Source organism: Carcharhinus amblyrhynchos, chromosome 11, assembly GCF_965287045.1.
Source record: "Carcharhinus amblyrhynchos chromosome 11, sCarAmb.v2.hapA, whole genome shotgun sequence".
NCBI lineage: Eukaryota > Metazoa > Chordata > Chondrichthyes > Carcharhiniformes > Carcharhinidae > Carcharhinus > Carcharhinus amblyrhynchos.
The window spans coordinates 2,215,192-2,239,065 of NC_137334.1; the positions used below are offsets into that span (position 1 = coordinate 2,215,192).

Here is a 23,874-nt window from a genome sequence, read left to right on the forward strand (position 1 = left end):
AACAGAGTTACTGGTCGAAATCTTACCAAAAAATGGCAGAGAATATTTCATGTGCCAGCGTGTTTTCGGGAGAGTCTGGGGGAGGGATCAGACATCAGGGAGATTGTCAGGGAGGCCAGACTTTGGGGGAGTGTGAAGGCGGGATGTTGAGGGGGGAGGTAATCTCATGGAGCGGGGGGGGGGGGGAATAGATTCAGGGAAATTCCCTGAGGAGATGGGATGTGTGGGGAATCCCATGCCAGGAGTGGTCAGGGTCTTGTATTGTTATACAGGGGTTAAAAAAGGTTTTATTTCTTCTATCTTTTTTCTGAGCATCTGTTAGCGTAACCCTGGCAGAACCTTCCAATGTTTATGATTCAAATTGCTTTTTCAGCTGGTTCCCAGCACAGCACAATTGTCCAGAGGAGATTAATACATCTGGGCAATTACCACATAAAGCCTTACCTGGGAACTTCCTGGAGGAATTTCCCAACTCTCTGTATAAGAATAAAAGACCCTGACTGCTCCCAGCGTGGGATTCCCCACACATCCCATCTCCTCAGGAATTCCCCTGAATCTATTCTCCCCGACTCCCAAATCCAACGCTGAGGCAGACAAATTTACAACACTCCATCATTCAAGGATCAGTTCGTATCTAATTGCCAACATAAGCAAAACACTATAGATGCTGGAAATCTGAAAAGACAAGATCAGGAGATCAGATGGCATCTATTGGAAGAGAAAAAGAGAGTTAATATTTCAGGTCAGTGCTCTTCCATCAGAACTGGGAAAAGTTGGAGATATAATAGGGTTTCAGCCAGGGATGGCATGGATCGAGGACAAAAGAAGTTTGTACGCATCCCTTGCTCAAATCCTATCACATGTCTAAGTTTTCCCAATTCTGATAAAAGGTCACTGACCTGGAACATTAAGTCTCCCCAGAGATGCTGCCCGACCTGTGAAATTTTCTAGAACTTTTTTTTTAAATATAAAATTGCCATTGGGTAGTGGTTCTGTCACTATTAATTCTAATGTACAATGAGTTCATCATCTCTGGATGTGGTTTCCGATGTCAAACTGCAGAGATCAGATGCTGACCACAGGTACTCAGTGCAGAACAGAGTCAGTGTTAAGGTCTGACAGGTTTTGTGGCAGAAGAGCACTTTAATGAGGCTATTGCCTGCAGGACATTTTGAAGTCTCCAACTGAATGTTGTTAGTGTTTGACTTTGACTTGAAAGCCACCGTTGTGCTTGTAGTGGATGACATGATTGAAAAGAAAATCCAGACGCACGTTCCAGGATGTTTTAGCAGAGTGCTAACTGTGTCGGCTACTATTTGCTGAGCATGTTGTAAATTAACATGAGCTAAACCTGACTGGTGAAAGAATTGCTTTTGGCTTTTTTTGAACAGCATTAGTTTGAATTAAAAATACACGAGCAAAAAGAAAGCACTTTTGTTTCCTCCTGAAATTAACAGAGCACTGGGACGCCATAACCGGCAACTTTGAAAGTGACATTAATGAAAATGGATGATGGTTATCACTCTCTGGCCATAAGCAACAACTGCCTGTTTTAACTGGGGACATTTTAAGTGGTGGAGACTGCACTGCAAATCCATTTAAACAAAACTAACCACCTTTGTAATGAAGGAGTGATTTATCTGCTGTGACATTACATACTGAAGTACGATGAGAAGATTGTCAGTCTGTCTGGTGAGATATTTGAATTCCGTCAATGGAATATCTGAGCCAATCAGCATGGTAACAATGATAGGCAGTGGCTATTACAGCTATTTTGTTGTCCACTTAACCAACAAGCGATGTCATTGGTGAGTATTCTTTTTACATCAGGAACAAGGGACTATTTTTTATTTCCTATGCATTGGAAAGTATGGTTACAAAATGGTATATTTTCTCTAACAAGCATGCATATTCATTATTTTCCACCAGTTTAGTGCATTCATAAGGGAGAAAGCATATTTAAACAAGACAAAACTGTACAATATTCCACACACGATGATCCCAAACCTAAACAACTTGCTTATACTGTAATAAAAAGGATTCAGTGTTATACTGAACTTTAAGTATCCAAAAAAAATCAAAAAACAAAATCAGCTATCCCTTCATTTTAATTGCAACCTCTAAAGAAAGTGTAGTCTAGTTTACCGCTGCACCAACCATTATATACTTTCTAGAATGCTCTTAAGTTTCCTTTAGAAACTGGAAAATGTTGCTGACATTTGGTGAGTAAGTGGTAATCACAGTCTGCCACTCCCTGCTAGATAAAATGTAATTTCAGCTGATTGCAAGGTAAAAAAAAAGAGTGGCTAAGCTAGAATTTAGTATCTGGTCATTTCCAATATCTCCTCAGTAAGGCATTCAGGAGTTTGTTTTCATCCATTTCCTCTACAGATATGGTGACTGATATCTATCTGCTAATTTTAACACATAGAGCAAAAATTATGCAATTAATTGGACCCACTTTAAAGCACTGCAGGACTGGTATATTTTAGGAATTAAAATTCCTCATCTGAGTATCCAACTCCCTTCTTTGTGTGCTACACCCAATACTCTATCAAAATACTGGCCCACAGTCTGCTTCCAGGCTTGGCTACAGTTAAACAACAGAGAATGGCACTACGCCAAATGATATAGGAACAATTCAAATATGTTTAAATTAGCTGCTGCTGAGCAGAATGTTACTATATAGAGATAATTACCAAAACTGTTTATTTGGGTAAGAGGATGAAAATCGTATTCCATAATTAAGGGGTTGATCAACTTTGTGGGAAGTAAGTTTATGATAAAACTTTACATTAAGGCAGCCAATTTGAAAGATCCCATAACAGCAATTAGCTGAATGTCCAACCTAACTGTTTCAGATGTTTACTGAGGGATGAATGTTGGCCAGGACATCGAGAGAACTCACTTGCTCTTTTTTTGAATGCTTAAACGAATTATTAACATAATTTTAAACGGTGAAGACTGCAAATCCATTTAAACAAAACTAACCACCTTTACATTGACCGGAATTTTCTGCATGTTCTCGCCAAGGTGCCCTTGATAGCAAAACCCTATTGCATGGTTATTAGTGGCAGAGTAGTTTTGCGTGTGTGTCTGTGCGCGTGTCTGTGAGAGTGTGTGTGTGCGTGTGCGTCTGTGAGTGTGTGTGTGTGTGTGAGTGTGTGTGTCTGTGAGAGAGTGTGTGTGTGTGTCTGTGAGTGTGTGCGTGCGTCTGTGAGTGTGTGTGTGTGTGTGTGCGCGCACGTTGCATCGAATAGGAAGCACTTTTGATAGTGTCCTGCTGGTGGCCACCACCACTGCCACAAAACACGCTGCAGGGGCTGAGGGGAGGGGACAGCGGTGTGGAAAATCCCACCCATTGTTACTCTTCCAAATATTTGAAGATTCTGTAGAACTGATGCAATCACCAAAAAAGTGTCAGTTACGACATAAGGTGGCCTTTCTGTATTCTCTCCACATGCTTTGCTAATGTGAGATTAAACACAATTTGCAAATATCTTTGACTAAACCAGTAGGTTTCTGGTGGAGTCACCTTCTCAAATAGGGCATCACATTTATTCTAAAAGAAAGAGATGGCAGCAGAACAGCCTTCAGCTTCTTCCCTCTGTTGAAAGCTTCCTGAATACTGTGTCACATGAAATCTCTCTCGAGCGGCTGGACAGGCTTGCCTTGAAATGCTTCACAAATCATTTATTTCCAAGGGGTTTTGCAAGTGTCTCTACAGCAGCCATCGTTTCACGAGCAGTACTTCTCATTTTTAATGTTGCTTCCTTAGACAGTTATGAGTTTCAATGGTGTCTGGATCATAGGAAATATCACTTTTCACACTCCGCTGATGGTTATTTGTTTGTTTCTCGCCATCAACTTGGAATGTGGCAATGTATTTTGTAGCCATTTGATCCGTCCCAGTTTAAATTGCAAAATATCCAGTGAGTTGAAAATTGGAAAAAAATCATATTTTCAAAGATTAAAGGGGGATAGCCTCATGATACAGATTACCACTGAAATGTACATTTTCCACTGCTTGCACTGTAAAGATTTGACAAAGATATCATTGGCACTGAACAAAAGGAATGTTACTGGTATTGTTAAAGACTAAAGATGGTGCTGATTGTGGCATAAAAACAGGATAGCAGAATGTGTTAATAGCAAAACAAGGGTTAGTGCTGTGTGAAAGCAAGGAGGTATTGTAACCAAAAAACTGGATTAAAAAGTGGAGTCAAAATAGAGGATTGAGTTTATGGTTTGATGTTGTTGAACTCAACATTAAGTCCACAAGTGTCTAATCTGAATATATTCTTCCAGTTTGCGTTGGGCTTCACTGGATCATCAAAACAGACCATGGTTGGACACGTGGGCAAGAGAGCAAGAAGGTGAGTTGAAATGGTAAGTGACAGAAAAGATGAGGTCAGATTTGCAAACTGAGCAAAGGTCTTCAACCTTCAATTCAAACACAGGTTACTAAAGAAATTGTAAAATCAAAGTTGCCCAATGGTTCTATGGCTAAAGTTAACACCCAGTATAGCACTGATCCATACAAATCCAGTTCACTCCCTGATCTTTGCAGGCTTAATTAATCTGAGCTAGAGCATCAGTAAGAGCATGGCTGATGAGAAGGGAAATGTGAAACAATTGCCTACAACTATGATTAAAGCAAAACACTGCGGATGCTGGGATCTGAAACCAAAACGAAAAATGCTGGAAAATCTCAGCAGGTCTGACAGCATCTTTAGCAAGAGAATAGAACCAACGTTTCGAGATGACCCTTGCCCGCAACTGTATTTTGCAATTTGATATAATGTGAGGAATGATTCGAAAAGCAGTAAGTGATGTCCTAGATATTTTCTGATGATCTTAAACAACAAACTGAAAACGATAAACTCAGCCAGAAATACACTTAAATAAATCAATGGCTACCCACAGTATCCCTCACCTCACCCAGTTCCCAACACCTTAATTTTTCTACCTTCAGAGCCAATTTTCCCCAAACAACATATTATAGGTTTTTTAATACCAATAAACAAAATCCATTAACATTTACCTCATCAGGCAGTTAAAACTTTTGGGATTGTTTCTCATTTAGGACAAAGCAACTGATTGTTCAAGACAGGCTTTTTTTTTACAGATGAAGCTTGCTGGGAATCTAAACAGCTCCCCTTGCACAGACTAATTGCTCTGATCTCCCTGCATCGGAATTAACCTCTTCAGAAGTCAAACTTTCTTCGAGTGTCTTCCTTTTACAATATAAAACCATAGTTCACACTAGTCTCTTCCTCTGAATCCGAGATCATTTGCAAACTTTTGATATTCTATTCCACATTATTACCAACTTGCCTTAGGTAAATATCTATTTACAGTGTTGCTAGGGCCACCAACATATCAAAGCACCAGTTCTACTGCCATTAAGCAATTCCATTTTAAATAGTTTTTAAAAATGTAACCAGCAGAACACATTCCAATTTGCTGCAAAGAACAAAGAAAATTACAGCACAGGAACAGGCCCTTCAAGCCTGAACTGACCATGCTGCCTGACTGAACTAAAACCCCCTCCCCTTCCAGGGACCATATCCCTCCATTCCCATCCTATTCATATATTTGTCAAGATGCCCCTTAAAAGTCACCATGTATCTGCTTCCACTACCTCCCCCAGCAACGAGTTCCAGGCGCCCACCACTTTCTGTATTAAAAAAAAAACTTGCCTCGTACATCTACTTTAAACCTTGCCCCTCGCACCTTAAACCTGTGCCCCCTACTAATTGGCTCTTCCACCCTGGAAAAAAGCTTCTGACTATCCACTCTGTCCATGCCCCTCATAATCTTGTAGACTTCTATCAGGTCACCCCCTCAACCTCCGTCACTCCAGTGAGAACAAACCAAGTTTCTCCAACCTCTCCTCGTAGCTAATGCCCTCCATATCAGGCAACCTCCTGGTAAATCTTTTCTGTACCCTCTCCAAAGCCTCCACATCCTTCTGATAGTGTGGCGAACAGAATTGAACACTATATTCTAAGTTCAGCCGAACTAAGATTTTATAAAGCCGCAACGTGACTTGCCAATTTTTAAACTCAGTGTCCTGGCTGATGAAGACAAGCATGCCATTTGCCTTCTTGACTACCTTCTCCGCCTGCGTTGCCACTTTCAGTGACCTGTGTACCTGTACATCCAGATCCCTTTGCCTATCAATAGTCCTAAGAGTTCTGCCATTTACTGTATATTTCCTATCTGTATTAGGCCTTCCAAAATGCATTACCTCACATTTGTCCCAATTAAACTCCATCTGCCATCTCTCCGCCCAAGTCTCCAACTGATCTATATCCTGCTGTATCCTGATTGTCCTTATCGCTATCCACAAATCCACCAGCGTTTGTGTCGTCCGCAAACTTACTATTCAAACTAGTTACATTTTCCTCCAAATAATCTTTATATATCATGCAAACAGCGAAGATCCCAGCACTGATCCCTGAGGAATGTCACTTGTCACAGCCCTCCATTCAGAAACGCACCCTTCCACTGTTGCCTCTGTTTTCTGTGCCTGAGCCAGTTCTGTATCCACCTTGCCAGCTCACCTCTGATCCCATGCAACCTCACTTTCTGCATCAGTGTGCCATGAAGGACTTGTCAAAGGCCTTACTGCAGTCCATGTAGACATCATCCATTGTCCTACCCTCATCAATTATCTTAAATCACTTCCTCAAAAAACTCCAAGTTAGAGAGACACGACTTCCCCTTCACAAAACCATGTTGCCTCTCACTAATACATATTTCCAAGTGGAAGTAAATCCCTTTTCAAAGAACCTTCTCCAAAAATTTCCCTACCACTGACGTAAGGCTCACTGGCCTGTAATTACCTGGATTATTCTTGCTACCCTTCTTAAACAAAGGAACAACATTGGCTATTCTCCAATCCTCTGGGACCTCCCCTGTAGCCAGTGAGGATACAAAGATGTCTCTCAAAGCCCCAACAATTTCCTCCCTTGCCTCTCTCAGTATTCTGGGGGTAAATCCCATCAGGCCCTGGGGACTGGTCTACCTTAATGTTTCTCAAGAACCCCAACACCACCTCCTTTTTGATCTCAACATGATTCAAACTATCTACACAATCTTTCCCAGATTTATCATGCACCAGGTCCTTCTCTTTGGTGAATACTGACACAAAGTACTAATTTAATGCCTCACTCATTTCCTCTGGCTCCATGCATCAATTCCCTCCCCTGTCCTTGAGTGGGCCAACCCTCTGCTTGGCCACCCTCTTGCTCTTTATATATGTATAAAAAGCCTTAGGGTTTTCCTTAATCCTGCTGGCCAATGACTTTTCATGACCCCATTCAGCCCTCCTTACTCCTTGTTTAAATTTCTTTCTACTTTCCTTGTATTCCACACTTGCTTTGTGCGTTCCCAGTCTCCTAGCCTTGACAAATGCTTCCTTTTTCTCTTTGACTAGGAAAAGGTTGAGACAGCGCCATGAATAATTTCAGCTGGTATGGGATTTGAAACCGCACTGTTGACATCGCTCAGCATCACAGGCCAGCCATCTAACCAACTGAGCTGAACTGACCCCCACATTTCTCTGATTGCTCTGATTTTCCATTTCATCATGATTCTCCCCATCTAGACTGTTTAGCCCCCCACGTTATTTTGACCAATTTTATCAAACTTCTGAGCCTTCATCTCTCGAAGGAGAACAGTTGCAAACAATCTATCCTCATCTCTCAAAGGAGAATAGTCAGAAACAATCTGTGCTCATAACTGAAATTTCTCATCTCTGGAACCATTGTTGTCAACCTCTTCTGCACTCACTCCAATGAATTCACATTCTTCCTACAGTGAGGTGCCCAGAGTGGTACATAATATTCCAGCTGAAATCTAACTAGATTCAATATAATCTCCTTGCTCTTGTACTTTAAGACCCAGAATAATATATGCTTTGTTAACATCTCTGTCCACCTGTACTGCCACCTTCAATGATCTATGCACATACATACCCAATCCCTCTGTTCCTGTATCCCTTTTAAGAACTTGACCTATCACTTCTCAATCATCCTCCATGCTCTTCTGACCAAAATGCGTTACCTCTTCTCCACATTGAATTTCATCTGCCCCCTATCTGTCCACCCTACCAACTTTTCAAATTCTACACAGTTCTCCTCACTATTTATAATACTTAAAATATATGTTATATATAGTATATATAATGCTGAAATTGTCACATTCCCATCACTACCAACTCCTCATACCCTTCATAGAATCATAGAACCCTACAATGCAGAAAGAGGCCCTTTGGCCCATCGAGTCTGCACTGAACACAACTCCACCCAGGCCCTACATATTATACCCACTAATCCCTCTAACCTACGCATCCCTGGACACACTAAGGGGCAATTTCTTAACATTGCCAATCAACCTAACCCGCACATCTTTGGACTGTGGGAGGAAACCGGAGTATTTAAAATTCCAGGAAACCGGAATATCATACGGCACCTTCCTATGCAATTGCAGAAGGTGTAACACCAGCCCTTTTACCTCATCCTTCCTCACCATCCAACGCCCCAAACACTCCTTTCAGGTGAAGCAGCCTTTCACTACTTCAGTTTGCTTAATTATATTTGATGTTCCAATCCGGTTTCCCCTGCTCGTTAGGGAGACTAAATATAAACAACACCTTTGCTCAGTGTGCAAGCGTGGTCCTGACCTTCCTGTTGCTTGCCATTTCAACTCACCATCTTGTTCTCATGCCCAAGGATGTCCAGCCTTGGCCTGCTGCAATGATTCAGTGAAGCCCAACACAACCTGGAGGGAACAACACCTCATCTTCTAATCAGGAACTTTACACTCTTCTGGAATTAACATTGAGTTCAACAACTTCAGGCCATGAATTCTGTCCTCCACCTTAGACCAGAAGATGTAAGAGCAGAATAAGGCCATTTAGCCCATCGAGTCTGCTGCTCTATTCAATTATGGCTGACAAGTTTCTCAACCCCATTGCTCCTGCCATTTCCCCGTAACCCCATAACGAATCAAGAACATATCTATCTCTGTCTTAAATACACACAATGATCTGGCCTCCACAGCCTTCTGTGGAATGAATTCCACAGACTCACCAACCTCTGGCTGAAGAAATTCCTCCTCATCTCAGTTCTAAAGAGACGTTATTTTACTCTGAGGATGTGCTCTCAGATCCTAGTCTCTCCTACTAACGGAAACATCTTCCCCATGTCTACTCTATCCAGGCCTTTCAGTATTCTGTAAGTTTCAATGAGATCTCCCGATATCCTTCTAACCTCCACCGAACAGCTTCCTCAAATGCTCCTCATACATCAAGCTTTTCACTCCATGATCATTCTTGTGAACCTCCTCTGGAAACTCTCCAAGGCCAGCACATCCTTCCTTAGATACGGAACCCAAAGTTGACTCCCTTCTTAATTGGATTTGTTTTGGCCCAACATTCCCTCCCCCATAGGGTCATCTGCCACTTGTTCTGAGGTTTTGCTTTCAGGCTGTCGACCCTTGTTTTCCTACTAACACACTGTTACTTCTTCTTTATGACACTGTCAGTGTCATCTTTAGTGTTTAACAACACCAACATAACTTTCTTTGTCTTGTGCACATTATCTCTGTCAAATCTCTCCTAGCTTCCACCGACCCCATACCTTCTACTTTGCTCCACCTCCTCTGCCCCATTCAACAGAATAAAATCCATCATATTTCTCTTTTTAGCTTTGAAGAGAGTCATACGATCTCGAAACATTAACCCTGTGTCTCTCTTCATAGATGCTGTCAGATCATTGCTGTCAGGAGTTATTCCAGCATTTTCTGTTTTGTAACAGAAGGCATTTATGTCCATGGAATCTTATCCAAACACATTTAGAAAATTAGCAATAGCATCAAGCTATAGCATTAGTATCACTGTAACTGGCAAATAAGCCGAGGAGAAATGTGAAGGATACTTTTGTTTGGTTTCTCCATAATTCACTGTTATACCAATGCTGAAAAAGATGAAAGGTTGGCTCACAAGGTTAGATCACATGGAATTAGGGATAATTTATTAGCTTGGATAGATGACTGGCTGATGGACAGAAGGCAGAGGGTCAGGATAACTGTTTTTGTTTCTGGATGGCAAAAAGTAATTTGTAGGGTGCCACAGGTACGGTCCTGGGGCCCCAGCTATTTACAATCTATATTAATGACTTGGATGCAGGGATAGAAGGCTCTACAGCCAAATTTGCAGATGACGCAAAAATAGGTGGGACAGTAAGTTGCAAAAAGGAAATAAGAGCCCTACAAATGGATAGAGATAGGTTAGGAGAATGGGCCAAAATGTGGCAGATGGAGTTCAATGTGAATAAGTGCGAGGTCATGCATTTTGACTGGAAAAACAGGAAGGTGATCTATTACCTAAATGGGGAGAGACATTGGGCTGCTCCAGTGCAAAGAGATCTGAGTGATGTTATTCATGAGTCACAGAAAATCACATGTAGGTACAGTAGATAATAAAGAAAGCAAATGGAATGTTGGCATTTATAGCTGAAAGAATTGAATATAAAAGGTAAGGAAGTGTTGTTACAACTATACAAAGCATTGGTGAGACTGCACCTGGAGAGTTGTCCAGTTTTGGTCAGCTTATTTGAAGAAAGATGTAATGGCATTTGAGGCAGTTCAGAGGAGATTTACTCGATTGATTCCAGAGATGAGACTGGACAGTTTAGGCCCATACTCGCTGGAATTCAGAAGAACGAGGGGAGATCAAATTGAGGTATACAAGATGATTAAAGATATGGATAATGAAGACGTGGAGCAGATGCTTCCTCTTGTGGATCATTCTAGAACGAGAGGTCATCGCCTTTGGATAAGGGGAGGAAATTTAAAATAGAACTGAGGAGAAACTGCTCCTTCCAAAGGACTGTGTATCTGTGAAATTTGTTACACAAAAGTGCAGTGGACGCTGGGGCAGTCAGTAAGTTTAAGGAGGAGTTAGACAGATTTTTAATTGGTAATGGGTGAAGGGTTATGGGGAGAAAGAAGGAAAATGGGAATGGGTAAGAAGGAAAATGGGTAAATTGAGAGAGAATTTAGCATGGCCAATGCACCTAACCAGCTCATCCTCCGGATGATGGGAAGAAACTGGAACACCCGGAAGAAATGCACAGACACGGGGAGAATGTGCAAACTCCACACAGACAGCGAATTGAACACACAAGCCGGGAATTGAACCCAGGTCCATGGAGCTGTGAGACCGCAGTGTTAGCCATTGTGCCACCGAGCAGCCCCTAGCTAACTATCCAGCTATGCCTTAAACCTTTTCAAAGACGTTGCCTCCACTGCCTTTTGAGAAAGAAAGTTCCAAAGATTCATTACCCTCTGAGAAGAAATGAAATTATCCTTATGTCTGTCTTACACGAGTGATCCCTTTTTTGTTAAACAGTGACCTCCAGTTATAGATTCTCTAATAAGTGGAAACATCAGCTGAAATTTTATAGCCTTTTCCACTCGTGCGATCATCTGTTCCTGCTGATGGCACGTTTCTTGGAGGGTGCGAGCATGCAAAACCCATAGACATCAGTAGGAAGTGCTACTGGCAGCTGCCTCCATCCCCGGAAACTATGCCACAGGGGAGCCAGAGAATTCAACCCAGCGAGCATGCTCTGCTATTCAGGGAGATCATAGAACCCTACAGTGCAGAAGCAGGCCATTCCGCCCACCAAGTCTGCACTAACCACAATCTCACCCAGACTCTAACCCTGTGCATTTGTCCTAGCTAGTTTCCCTGACACTAAAGGACAGTTCAGCATGGTTAATCCACCTAACTCGCACTGTGGGAGAAAACCGGAGCACCTGCAGACATGGGGAGAATATGCAAACACCACACAGACTATGACCCAAGCTGGGAATTGAACCCAGGTCCCTGGCGCTGTGAGGCTGCAGTTCTAACCACTGTGCCACCGTGCCACCCCAATGGCTGATCTTCTACTTCAACACCATTTCCCTGCACTACCCCCAATGTTTCTATTATGTAGAAATCTATCAATCTCAATCTTGAACATACTTAATGACGTATCTTCAACAGCAATGGTGGGCAACCTGCAGCTCGGGGGCCTTCTGGTTTCTGAGCATGGCCCACGAGACATTTTGCTAACCATTGCCCACACGCAGTATTGCCACATTCTGCTGATTTCCAGCCACTTAGTTTTGTTTTCCTATTGGTATGACTGAAGTGATATGCACAAACAGCAACTGAACTGAGGTGCACGCTGATCACACACAACATTGATTGTGAGAGCTGTGTGCTCCCTCTGCATCCAATGCATAAATATCTATATTGTTTTTACCATTTGACGTTGATGACAGTTCTATTAATATATGAATGATTATGCATTTTCTATAACTGGTTATGAAATATCTGGCCTGTATTAAATGTATCCAATCTTTTTCAAGGATCATAATGAATGAGTAAGTCTGATTTCAATCTTGCACTCCACCTTGATAAAGGAGAGCCACTCATGCAGCCCATTCACTAACATATTGCCCATCACTGCTCCAGTCCTCTGGGACAGAGAATTCCAAAGATTCACCACCCTCAGTGAAAAACTTTCTCCTCATCTCAGTCCTATTTGCCTACCCCTAATGATGGGACTGTCTCTGTTGGTCCTAGAGCTGTCTAGGCAATACTAACAATAACTTCGCTATTACACGCAGTTAAATCCGTCAGTACAAAATTCAATTTACCCCTCCCCACTATTGTACACTCTTCTCCCAAAAATGCTGATTCATTTAACGGTAACAGTTTCAAATAATCCTTTTTCAGCTCACCAATACCATCATTTTCCAAATACAAGTGTAGCCTGCCAGTGATGACAGTGTCTGATTAAAAGATCATCATAAATGATCTCAATTTTGTTCTCACCTGAACATGTACCATAAGACAGAGGCCCAGCTACATTTAGTAGGAGGACACCTTGAGAATGGACTGCGAAGGGAGAGAGGTCAAAAGACATATGAAAACTTGAGGGAAAGCGGGCCAAGAAGAAAAAGATTCCTAACCCTCAGAACTTGGCACAAATGAGCAAAGCTTTTATACAAATTACATAGGAAAACATTCCCATCAAGAAGCAAAGGCTTCAACTGATCCATGGAAAGTAATGTGAAGTTAAATATTTTGCAATTAGAGAAAACAAGACCCTTCTGATGCAGGCAATTTAATATAAGTTAGCTTAATGTTCTAGTAATCCACTTAGACAAAAATTACATGAAACAAATTAAAAACACTCATATTACAATCCAAAATTTTAATTGAATTATATTGTGTTTTGATAAGACATTTGGAATACGTAAATGGCAGAAAAGGGAATCAGCACACAATATCTAGTTAACCAGGCAGTGTCCCATGCCCATTGTCACAATGTTCACTCTGTCATTATTAAGTGTGAAACTGACAAAAAAATATAATGAGGATTAGATTCACTTCTCTCTAAATAAAGAGTCTTCCAGATTTGAAAATGCAATCGCAGGCATATTCACCACTAAATACAAACTGTTGTAAAATGAACAACTAAATAAATAATACTTCATTTATAATGGTAGTGAATGATAGAGCAGTTGCTTTCCATTAATGCTGTAGAGAAAGAGTTGAAAAACGTACCTTTCAAGCAGATCTGTCACGTTTAATTCGAGAAATCAACTGTATTCTGAAAAATAAATTGCATCAGTCAGTTACAGTCTAAAAATGTAATTCATCATCATACGCCAAGATGGTTCTTTTTTAAACATTATTAATACTCCAACTGGTCTTTCTAATTCTGAAATTGCATGTCCTAATAATCTTACCAGCTGATACACTGACCTGCATAATTTGTAGTCTTAAAAGACTGCATGGTAGTTCTGATGTGGCCTGACTCAGTCCTCTCTCATTTACATGCACACACACACAAACACACAAAAAAAAAGCCCAACTGACTGCTGGATCAGAAGCTACTGCTTCTGGAAAATGTTCTTGCAGCAGTGTTAGCAGCTCTGTAACATCAGAAATATTGAAGGCTGGGGCGGTTCGGGGGGGTGCGGTGGTAGATGGAAACCGTCGTTAGACAGTCATGAGAAACAGAAAAGATGCTGCTGCATTCTCATCTGTTTAAGAGCATGCCGGGAGTTGGCCACAACCCTCCCTGACAAGGATTTTAATTGCAACCAGTGAAGCATTTCTCTTGAATCAAAGCCCTAATCCTTCACAAAGTCATGCCAGGAGACCGAGGAGTCCAAGCTCAGCAATTCAGACTAACAAAATACCCAATTGTTTTTTTTTAAGATCTCGGTAATTTTTTTTTAACTTGTACATTTACTAAAAATATTATACAACATAGTCTGGGAGAGAAAAAAATAATAATTAGATCTTTAGGTAGTGTTTTGGAAGCAGTAAATAACTTCACTACTTGCCATGAAGCAGAATAACTACTTGGCTATACATTTGGCATCTTAAGAAACTAATATGTGACACAAATAGATGGTTTTGATTAAAGATTAAAAGTGGCAATGGTCAATGACGTATTTATATTTCTACCCACATCATCAATTTTCAGATCACTAAGGGGATCTGGAATGATTTGATGTATTTTTTTTAATCAGAGAATGAGGCATGCCATTCCACTAACTTTGAATTAATTGTTTATGCAATTATATTCGAGAGTCCATGTAGCTTTTGGGAACTTGAAAGAAATCTCCTTCTGCCTGCCTGGTGTATGAGAGCTAAAATGGCACAGAATTTAGTACATCAAGTACGACAAAGTAAATTTTAAAGAAATATTCTGTAACATCGGTGATCGGGCAAAGCAGGATAAATAAGTTTAATTTGGTCAAAAAGCAAATTTTATATTATTTATCATCTTTATTAAGGTTATTAATGATTAGAATCATCACACTGCGAAAACAACCAAAATTTTGATAATTATAGTTTTGGTTTGGTTTGGGAGGTACAAAGCATGAGAGGACTGAGGCAGATTTTAATCACACCATGACGGTTTTGACACGTAATGAAGCCAAGCACTAAAGCACTCACTGGTGAGGGAATTGGAGATTATTGGCACTAAACTGCCTCCAAGCCAGTTCTCGTATTTCTGCTAAATGATCTTTTCTAATAAATTAAACTCTATTGGAAGTAAAAAAGAGCATTAAGCTCCAGCAGCAGGAGTTGGAAGAATCGCAGAACCTTTACAGTGCGGGAGCCATCTGGCTTATCGATTCTGCACTGGCTCTCTGAAAGGGAGTTCTACCCAGTCCCCTGCCTTATCCCACTGATCTTGCCCATTCTTTCTTTTCAGACAGCAATCCAATTCCCCTTTGAATACTTTGACTGAAGCTGCCCCCACCACCCTCACAGGAAATTCATTCCAGCCTCGCTCTGGATGAATTTTGTTTCACACGTCACTTTTGCTTTTTTGCCAATTATTATGAAATTATTATGAAGTCAAACTGACTGGTCTGTAGCCAAGTAAAGTTGCCGACTTTATCACAGGATCCCTACAGTGCAGGAGGCAATCATTTGGTCCACCGAGTTTGAACAGACTTTCCAATAAGGCATTGTACCCAGGCACACCCTCTGCCCTATCCCCACATTTACCCTGTTAATCCCCCAAACTACACATCTTTGGATCCTGAGGGGCTAATCAACCTAACCTGCTCATCTATGGACTGTGGGAGGAAAACAGAGCATCTGGAGGAAGCTCGCACAGACACAGGGAAAATGTGCAAATACACAGTCACCCTAAGCCGGATACGAACCAGGGTCCCTGGCATTGTGAGGTGGCAGTGCTAATCACTATCCTGCACCCTTTTTTGAATAAGGGTGTAACATTTTTAATTCTCTAGTTAATTCTGGCACCACCCATGTGTCTAAGGAAGCCTGGAAGGTTATTACTCATGTCTCTGCAAAGAGGTGTAAATTGTCTCAAGTTAGGACAAATAGTGAGATTGTGCAAGCCCAGATAAGTCGTGGGGGTTACAGATAGTGTGACATGAACCCAAGATCCCAGTTGAGGCCATCTTCATGCGTATGGAACTTGGTTATCAGTTTCTGCTCAGCAATTGCCATGTGTCATGAAGGCCGCCTTGGAGAACGCTCACCCGAAGATCAGAGGCTGAATGTCCCTGACTGCTGAAGTGTTCCCCAACAGGAAGAGAACACTCTTACCCAGTGACTGGTGCCCATTCATCCTTCGTTGATGCTATGACAATTTACTACAGCCAGTCAACCTAACCTGCAACTCTTTGCAGTGTGGAAGGAAACTGGAATACTGGGAACAAACTCTCATGGGGAGAACGTGCAAACTCCACACAGTGACCTGAGGCTGGAATTGAACCCGGGTCCCTGGCACCGAGGGGCAACAGTACTAACCACGGCACTACCATGCCATCCACAGGTCCAACAAAGATCGGCCAATCCAGCTGGGAATCCTGAGTGGCCCCCTGCTTTTACTGCACTGTCCAACTGCCTGTTAAGAACCTGGTCAATGGGCCAAAACTTTCCGTAGCTCTATGCCAGCAAGACAAATGGCCAGAAACTTTGCCCAAAGGCTCCCATTCTATCATAACAGCAAAATACTGCAGATGCTGGAATCTAAAACAAAGCAGAAAACGCTGCTAAAAGTATCCATTAAGTGATTGGAACTTGTGAATGGGAAGACAGGGGCACGGATTGTTCAGGGATTACCTGAGAAATGTGGCAGTTGCCCTGGACAGCGAGATTGGAGCATGAGTAGAAAAATGGAAAAAAGAATGAAAGGTGATTAAAATTGCCGAATGAGATGAAAAGAAGAAATGGAATAAAATAAATGGGGTGAAGGTGGTGAGAGTTCATGCTCTGAAGTTGTTGAACTCAACATTTAGTTCGGAAGAATATAAAGTGCCCGATCGGAAGGTGAGGCGCTCTCCTCCAGTTTGAGTTGGAGTTTGCTGGAACGTTGTGAAAGGTGAATGATGGACATGTGGACAGGAAAGCAGGGCAGTGTGCTGACGTGGCAAGTGACAGGAAGCTCTGGGTCCTGCTTGCAGACAGACCAAGGGTGTTCTTCAATGCAGTCACCAGTCTGCTCAATAATGAAACTTCTATTCCATGGGGAGATCTATAAATGAAGTCCTGTGTCCTTCACGACGACCATAACATCCACCACCACTCCCCACCCCCCATTACCCCTCCCACCCATCACAAACTCTCAGGTCCACCTGTACCCCTGCTGGGAGCGGGTTATTCTTCAGGGTTTGTTTTGCTCGAGACACCTCCTTCTTCGTCTTCTGGATCTGGGTGAGACTCGGGCTATTGTCCTGCACTGATGTTGGCCTTTCCTACAGCTGGAAGCAAAGCCTTTCCTAGGGCGGACTCCCTGCTCCTGAGTTGGTCTCGATGATTTCTCGCAGCCTTGTTCTGGACCTTCACCCTGTAGGGCCTTGGCTGCCTCTGCTTCTCCCAGTAGAACCTGCATTCAGCATAGCCCTGAGTTCTGGAAAAACCCTTTGAAATGCATTTTGCATTGCCATATCCCTCCCACTTTCAAAATGCAGCTCAAATTAGCCCTTCAGCCATATTTTGGTCACCTCGCTGCTTTTCATTTCAAAATCCAACTCGATCTGTCATACTTCTACTAACTGTAAATGCAAGTCCTAAAATGTTTCTGATGTTCCCAATTCTGCACTTAATTTTTCCTTAGTAAAACCTCTTGTACCACAATAATCATCATGAAAAAGACCAAAGACTGAAATGATTCATTACTGGGAATATAAACTGTCAACATCCGTTCCAAATTATAAAAATTGATATCACATGGGCCAAGTCACAATGTCACAAGCCAGTCTATTACTGCCATAAAATTTACCATCTTTACCGTCCCGTTTTAAAAATCTAACCGTTCTATTTTTCTATCTTCACAAGCTTTCATTCCACCCAGAGTCTTTCCTTCCTCATCAAGGTCCTTGAAGTGTTATAATCTCCCAGATCCACCACCATCCACCCGATAACTCACTATTTCAATCCCTCCAACTGGGTTCCTGCCTCTCACACAGAATCAAAACAATCCTGCACTCTCTGTGACTGTGAAGCTCAGCAGCACTTTGCAACTGATCTAAACCTGTATTACAAAACCTGTTTGATTTTCCCTAAAGTGTGGTGTGGCAGCACAGTGGTTAGCACCACAGCCTCTCAGTGTCAGGGATCCAGGTTCAATTCCGGTTTATGTCTGTGTGGAGTTTCCACATTCTCCCAGTGTCTGCGTGGGTTTCCTCTGGGTGCTCTAGTTTTCTCCTACAGTCCAAAGATGTGCAGGTTAGGGGATAGGCTATGCCAGATTGCCCTTTAGTTTCCAGGGATGTGTTGGTTGGGTTGATTAGTCCTGGTTGTGGGGATAGGGCAGAGGGGAGGGGTACGCTCTTTCGGAGAGTTGATGAAGACCAGATGGACCAAACAATCTCTTTCTGCAACCAACACACTTTTTTGCTTTCTAAAATGCACATCTGACCGTGTATGGCTTTGCCTGTGATTGTTATTCATTTCACACAGGAGTCAGATTCACTGCGCATTTTGCAAACTGCAGTGGAGTGTGGTCGGAGGCAGACAGCTAGCAGGCCCGCCTCAGTTCTTGGAGACAGCAGCACAACTCTCAACCTTCTCTAAAGGCCCCCTAATCTTCACCCACTTTCCATGTCATCCCATGTCCACTCAGGTCACCGATGCTGACCTGAGCCGCTCCATTCCCCCTCAGATCATCATGTCCCAAGTATCTTCCATTGCTACCTACCCCATACCCACTACACGCACTCCTCATGCGCCATAGGAAGCAACGGGAATTGTTTGAAATGCAGTTTAAATTAACCCATGGCAATCTAACAAACTTTCCTTCAGACACACTTCCATTGACAACAGAAAACTACAAGTATAATGCACCTATTTAAGAAAGGAGCTAAAGGACGTAAGTACTGGGAGCAGTAGGAGGTACTTTGGCTATTGAGCATGCTCTGCCGTTCAATAAAATCATGGATGATCTTTTCTCTGACTCAGCTCCACTTACCCACCCGCTGAGCATAACGCTTAAGTTTTTAAAGTTTATTTGTTACTGTCACAAGTGGGCTCACGTTAACTTTGCAATGAAGTTACTGTGAAAATCTCCCAGCCGTCACACTCCAGCACCTGTTCGGGTACACTGAGGGAGAGTTTAGCAGGACCAATACACCTAATCAGCACATCTTTCAGACAGTGGGAGGAAACCGGAGCACGCGGAGGGATCTCACGCAGGCACAGGTAAAACGTGCTGACTCAATTCCAAGCCAGAATCGAGCCCAGGTCCCTGGCACCGTGAGATAGTAGCGTTAACCACTGTGCTGCCCAATTTCTTCACTGTTCAGAAATCTATCTTTGCCTTAAAAACATTCAGTGACGCACAGTGGTTGGCACTGCTGCCACACAACGCCAGGGACCTGAGTTCAATTCTGGCCTCGGGTCACACTCTGTGTGGAGTTTGCACATTCTCTCCGTGTCTGCATGGGTTTCCTCCGGATGCTCTGTTTTCCTCCCACAGTCCAAAGATGTGCAGGTTGGGTTGATTGGCCCTGCTAAATTACCTCAGTGTCAGGGGGGCTAGCAAGCTAACGACATGGGGTCAAAGGGATAGGGTTTGGGTGAGATTGTGGTCAGTGCAGATTCGATGGGCTGAATGGCCTCCTTCTGCAGTGCAGGAATTGAGATTCTGCTTCACTGGGCAGGGAATTCTACAGATTCACAACCCTTTGGATGAAGATGTTCTTCCTCAATTCAGTCCTAAGGCTGGTTCTACTTATTTCGAGGCTATGACCCCTTAGTTCCAATTTCACCCGCCAGTGAAAACAATCTTTCTGCTTTTATCTTATCCACTCCCTTCATAATTTTATATTTATCTACAAGATTCCCTCCTCATTCTTTCACATTCCAATGAGTATAGCTCCAGTCTACTCAGTCTCTCCTCATAAGCCAACCCTCTCAACTCTGGAATCAACCTAGTGAATCTCCTCTGCACCCCCTCCAGTGCCAGTATATCCTTTCTCAAGTAAGGAAACCAAAACTGTACACAGTACTCCAGGTGTGGGCTCACCAACACCTTATACAGCTGCAACATAATCTCACTGTTTTTAAACTCCATCCCTCTAGCAATGAAGGACAAAATTCCATTTCCCTTCTTAATTACCTGCTGCGCTGGCAAAGCAACTTTTTGCAATTCATGCGCAAGGATACCCAAGTTCCTCTGCACAACAGCATGCTGCAATTCTTTTACCACATAAATAACAGTCCATTTTGCTGTTATTCCTACCAAAATGGATGATTTCACATATACCAACATTGTACTCCATCTGCCAGACCCTCGCCCACTCAGACTATCTGTATCCCTTTGTAGACCTTCAGTGTCTTCTGCACACTTTGCTCTACCACTCATCTTGATGTCATCTGCGAACTGTGACACACCACTTGGTCTCCAACTCCAAATCATCAATGTAAATTGGAAACAATTGCAGTCCCAACACAACAGGAGTGTGATACAGGCTTCTGACCTGAACCAGCCCGTACCATTAAAAAGCACTCCTGTAAATCAGACAGCCCAGCAATGGGGGGTCAGGAATTGCGTCCCAGCCACCATTTTTAAAGTCATCCCAAATTTGTGAAAATCCACACCGTTAACATTTTCTCTCCAGAGATGCTGAGAGTACATTAAAACGTTGAGCATTTTCAGCATTTTTTGTTTTTATTTCGGATTTGCAGCATTTTGCATTTGTGTTAGGCTGTTGGAGCTTCCTCAGTAATGGGAAGGTTAGTGCAACCTGGTAGCTGAAACTCTCAACCACACCAGCCTGAGGAAGGTCCTTTGCAATGTGGCAAAGGTATAACAGTCTGTTTAAGTGAAGTGCAACAGGCATAACTTACTTCAAGATTCAGAATCCAAGACACACGAAACACTAATTGTTGCATTGATGGAACATTATGCAATCACATTGGTCTGAGATATCTCAATGGTTGCTCAGATAAACTTGCACATTTTTTCACCATCCACAGCAATGACTCGGTCTGCTTTTACATCAATGACTTTCTCAGCGTAAAATGTTCTGCACTGTCTAGTCTCCAATTAAGCTGTGGAGATGCCAGCGTTGGACTGGGGTAAACACACTAAGAAGTCTCACACCACCAGGTTAAAGTCCAACAGGTTTATGTGGTAGCAAAAGCCACTAGCTTTCCGAGTGCTGCTCCTTCATCAGGTGAGTGGGATTCCAGTTCACAAACAGGGCACATAAAGACACAAACTCAATTTACAAAATAATGATTGGAATGCGAGTCTTTACAGGTAATCAAGTCTTAAAGGGACAGACAAGCACAGGTTAAAGGGAGGTGCATTGTCTCCAGACAGGACAGCTGGTGAGATTTTGCAAGCCCAGGCAAGTCGTGAGGGTTACAGATAGTGTGACATGAACCCAGTTGAGGCCATCCTCATTTGTGCAGAACTTGGCTGTCAGTCTCTGCTCAGCGACTCTGCCCTGTCGTGGGTCGTGAAGGTCATTTGGAGAACGCCTCCTTGAACATCAGAGGCCGAATGCCCGTGATCACTGAAATGTTCTCCAATAGGAAGAGAACAGTCTTGCCTGGTGATTGTCGAGCGATGTTCATTCATCCATTGTCATAGTGTCTGCATGGTCTCCCCAATGTACCATGTCTCGGGACATCCTTTCCTGTAGCGTATCAGGTAGACAACACTGGCCTAGTTGCAAGTGTAAGTACTGCGTACCTGGTGGATGATGTTCTCACGTGAGATGATGGCATCCATGTCGATGATCCGGCATCTCTTGCAGAGGTTGCTGTGGCAGGATTGTGTGGTGTTGCGATCACTGTTCTCCTGAAGACTGGGTAGTTTGCTGCAGACAATGTTCTGTTTGAGGTTGTGCGGTTGTTTGAAGGCAAGAAGTGAGGGTGTGGGGATGGCCTCGGCGAGATGTTCGTCTTTGTCGATGACATGTTGAAGGCTCCAGAGAAGATGTTATAGTTTCTCCGCTCCAGGGAAGTACTGGACGACGAAGAGTACTCTGTCCATGTTAACACGTTAAAGAAGCCATCCCTTACAGACGAGCCCTCCATACACACAGGATCTGCTCAGATGAGGAGGACCACAACAAACACCTCCAGGCGCTGAAAGATGCCCTCATAAGAGCAAGATATGGCGCTCGACTTACTGATCAACAGTTCCAACGCGCCTCAGCAAAAAACTGCACTGACCTCCTCAGAAGACAAACACGGGACACGGCGGAGAGAGTACTCTTCGTCGTCCAGTACTTCCCCAGAGCGGAGAAGCTACGACATCTTCTCAGAAGCCTTCAACACGTCATTGATGAAGACGAACATCTTGCCAGGGCCATCCCCACACCCTCACTTCTTGCCCAAAACAACTGCATAACCTCAAAAAGACCACTGTCAGCGGCAAACTACCCAGCCTTCAGGAGAACAGTGACCACAACACCACACAATCCTGCCACAGCAACCTCTGCAAGACATGCCAGATCATCGACATGGATGCCATCATCTCAAGTGAGAATACCATCCACCAGGTACACGGTACATACTCTTGCAACTCAGCCAACATTGTCTACCTGATACGCCACCGGAAAGGATGTCCCGAGGCATGGTACATTGGGGAGGCCATGCAGACGCTACGACAACGGATGAATGAACATCGCTCGACAATCACCAGGCAAGACTGTTCCCTTCCTGTTGGCGAACACTTCAGCAGTCACGGGCATTCAGCCTCTGATCTTCGGGTAAGCATTCTCCAAGGCGGCCTTCATGACACACAATGCAGAGTCCCTGAGCAGAGATTGATAGCCAAGTTCCGCACACGAGGACGGCCTCAATCGGGATCTTGGGTTCACGTCACACTATCTGTAACCCCCACGACTTGCCTGAGCTTGCAAAATCTCACTAACTGTTCTGACTGGAGACAATCCACATCTCTTTAACCTGTGCTTAACCCTCTCTCCACTCACATTGTCAGTACCTTTAAGACTTGATTACCTGTAAATACTTGCATTCAAAAATTAGTAAATTTTTATTTCAACCATCAGCCAGATTTTCAGAGCTTGGAAGACAACATCGGCCTTTAAAAATACCCAGAGATGGGATTCCATCCCCCACCATCATTTCTGATAGGTGTTTGTTTCCACTTGGGGAAATGAATCCGTGTGACTCACATAAACATTAGCAAGGGTACGTTTGAACTCAATGCAGATCCCAAAATGCTGTTACAAGAGCCTTAACCCATAGTGTGGGGGTCACAAATTGGTGGAAGAGATGTAAACGCTCTTGAAGGGCAGGTAAGTCTGTATAACTATCATGATCTGATGGCTTTTAAATACCATGCTCTTTAAACTTATAAAAAGCATGCTGCAGCTAACAGAATTTCAAAATAGCCTTTATTGCAGTGCTTTGATTGACAGGCTTAGGTTAACCTAGACAGTTGCATCTGCGCCCTATTGTTGACATTTCCCCAAGAATTATCATTGTATCATGATTACTTTGTCCAGTTTCAAAAGCTACAATTACCTCAGCAGGGGTCTCTAAGTTCATGGTTTCATTGGCTGCAACTATTAAAGGAGTTTACATCTGGGGTCAGAATAAAGTTTGTTTTCAAAAGTGTTAAAGTTGAAGTTTATTTATTAGTCACAAGGAAGGCTTACATTAACACTGCAATGAAGTTATTGTGAAATTCCCCTCGTTGCCACAGTCCAGCACCTGACCAGCATATTTTTCAGAATGTGGGAGGAAACTGGAGTACCTGGTGAAACCCACTCAGACACAGGGAGAACGTGCAAACTTCATACAGACAGTGACCCAAGCTG

At 42.9% G+C, this 23,874-nt stretch overlaps 1 protein-coding gene across 7 annotated transcripts in view; it reads right to left on the bottom strand.

Moving 5' to 3' along the window:
* The window catches only part of LOC145349822 (microtubule-associated protein 2-like), a 251,261-nt gene that overhangs the window by 152,293 nt on the left and 75,094 nt on the right, over window positions 1–23,874 (bottom strand). For 6 of the 7 annotated variants that reach the window (XM_080198387.1, XM_080198386.1, XM_080198388.1 and 3 more), the window contains one exon: window positions 13,637–13,682. The gene's annotated coding sequence lies outside the window, so the exon portion shown is untranslated. Of the gene's footprint in view, window positions 1–13,636; window positions 13,683–13,837; window positions 14,031–23,874 lie in introns of those variants that run through there. The other variant, XM_080198385.1, reaches the window with a different exon arrangement.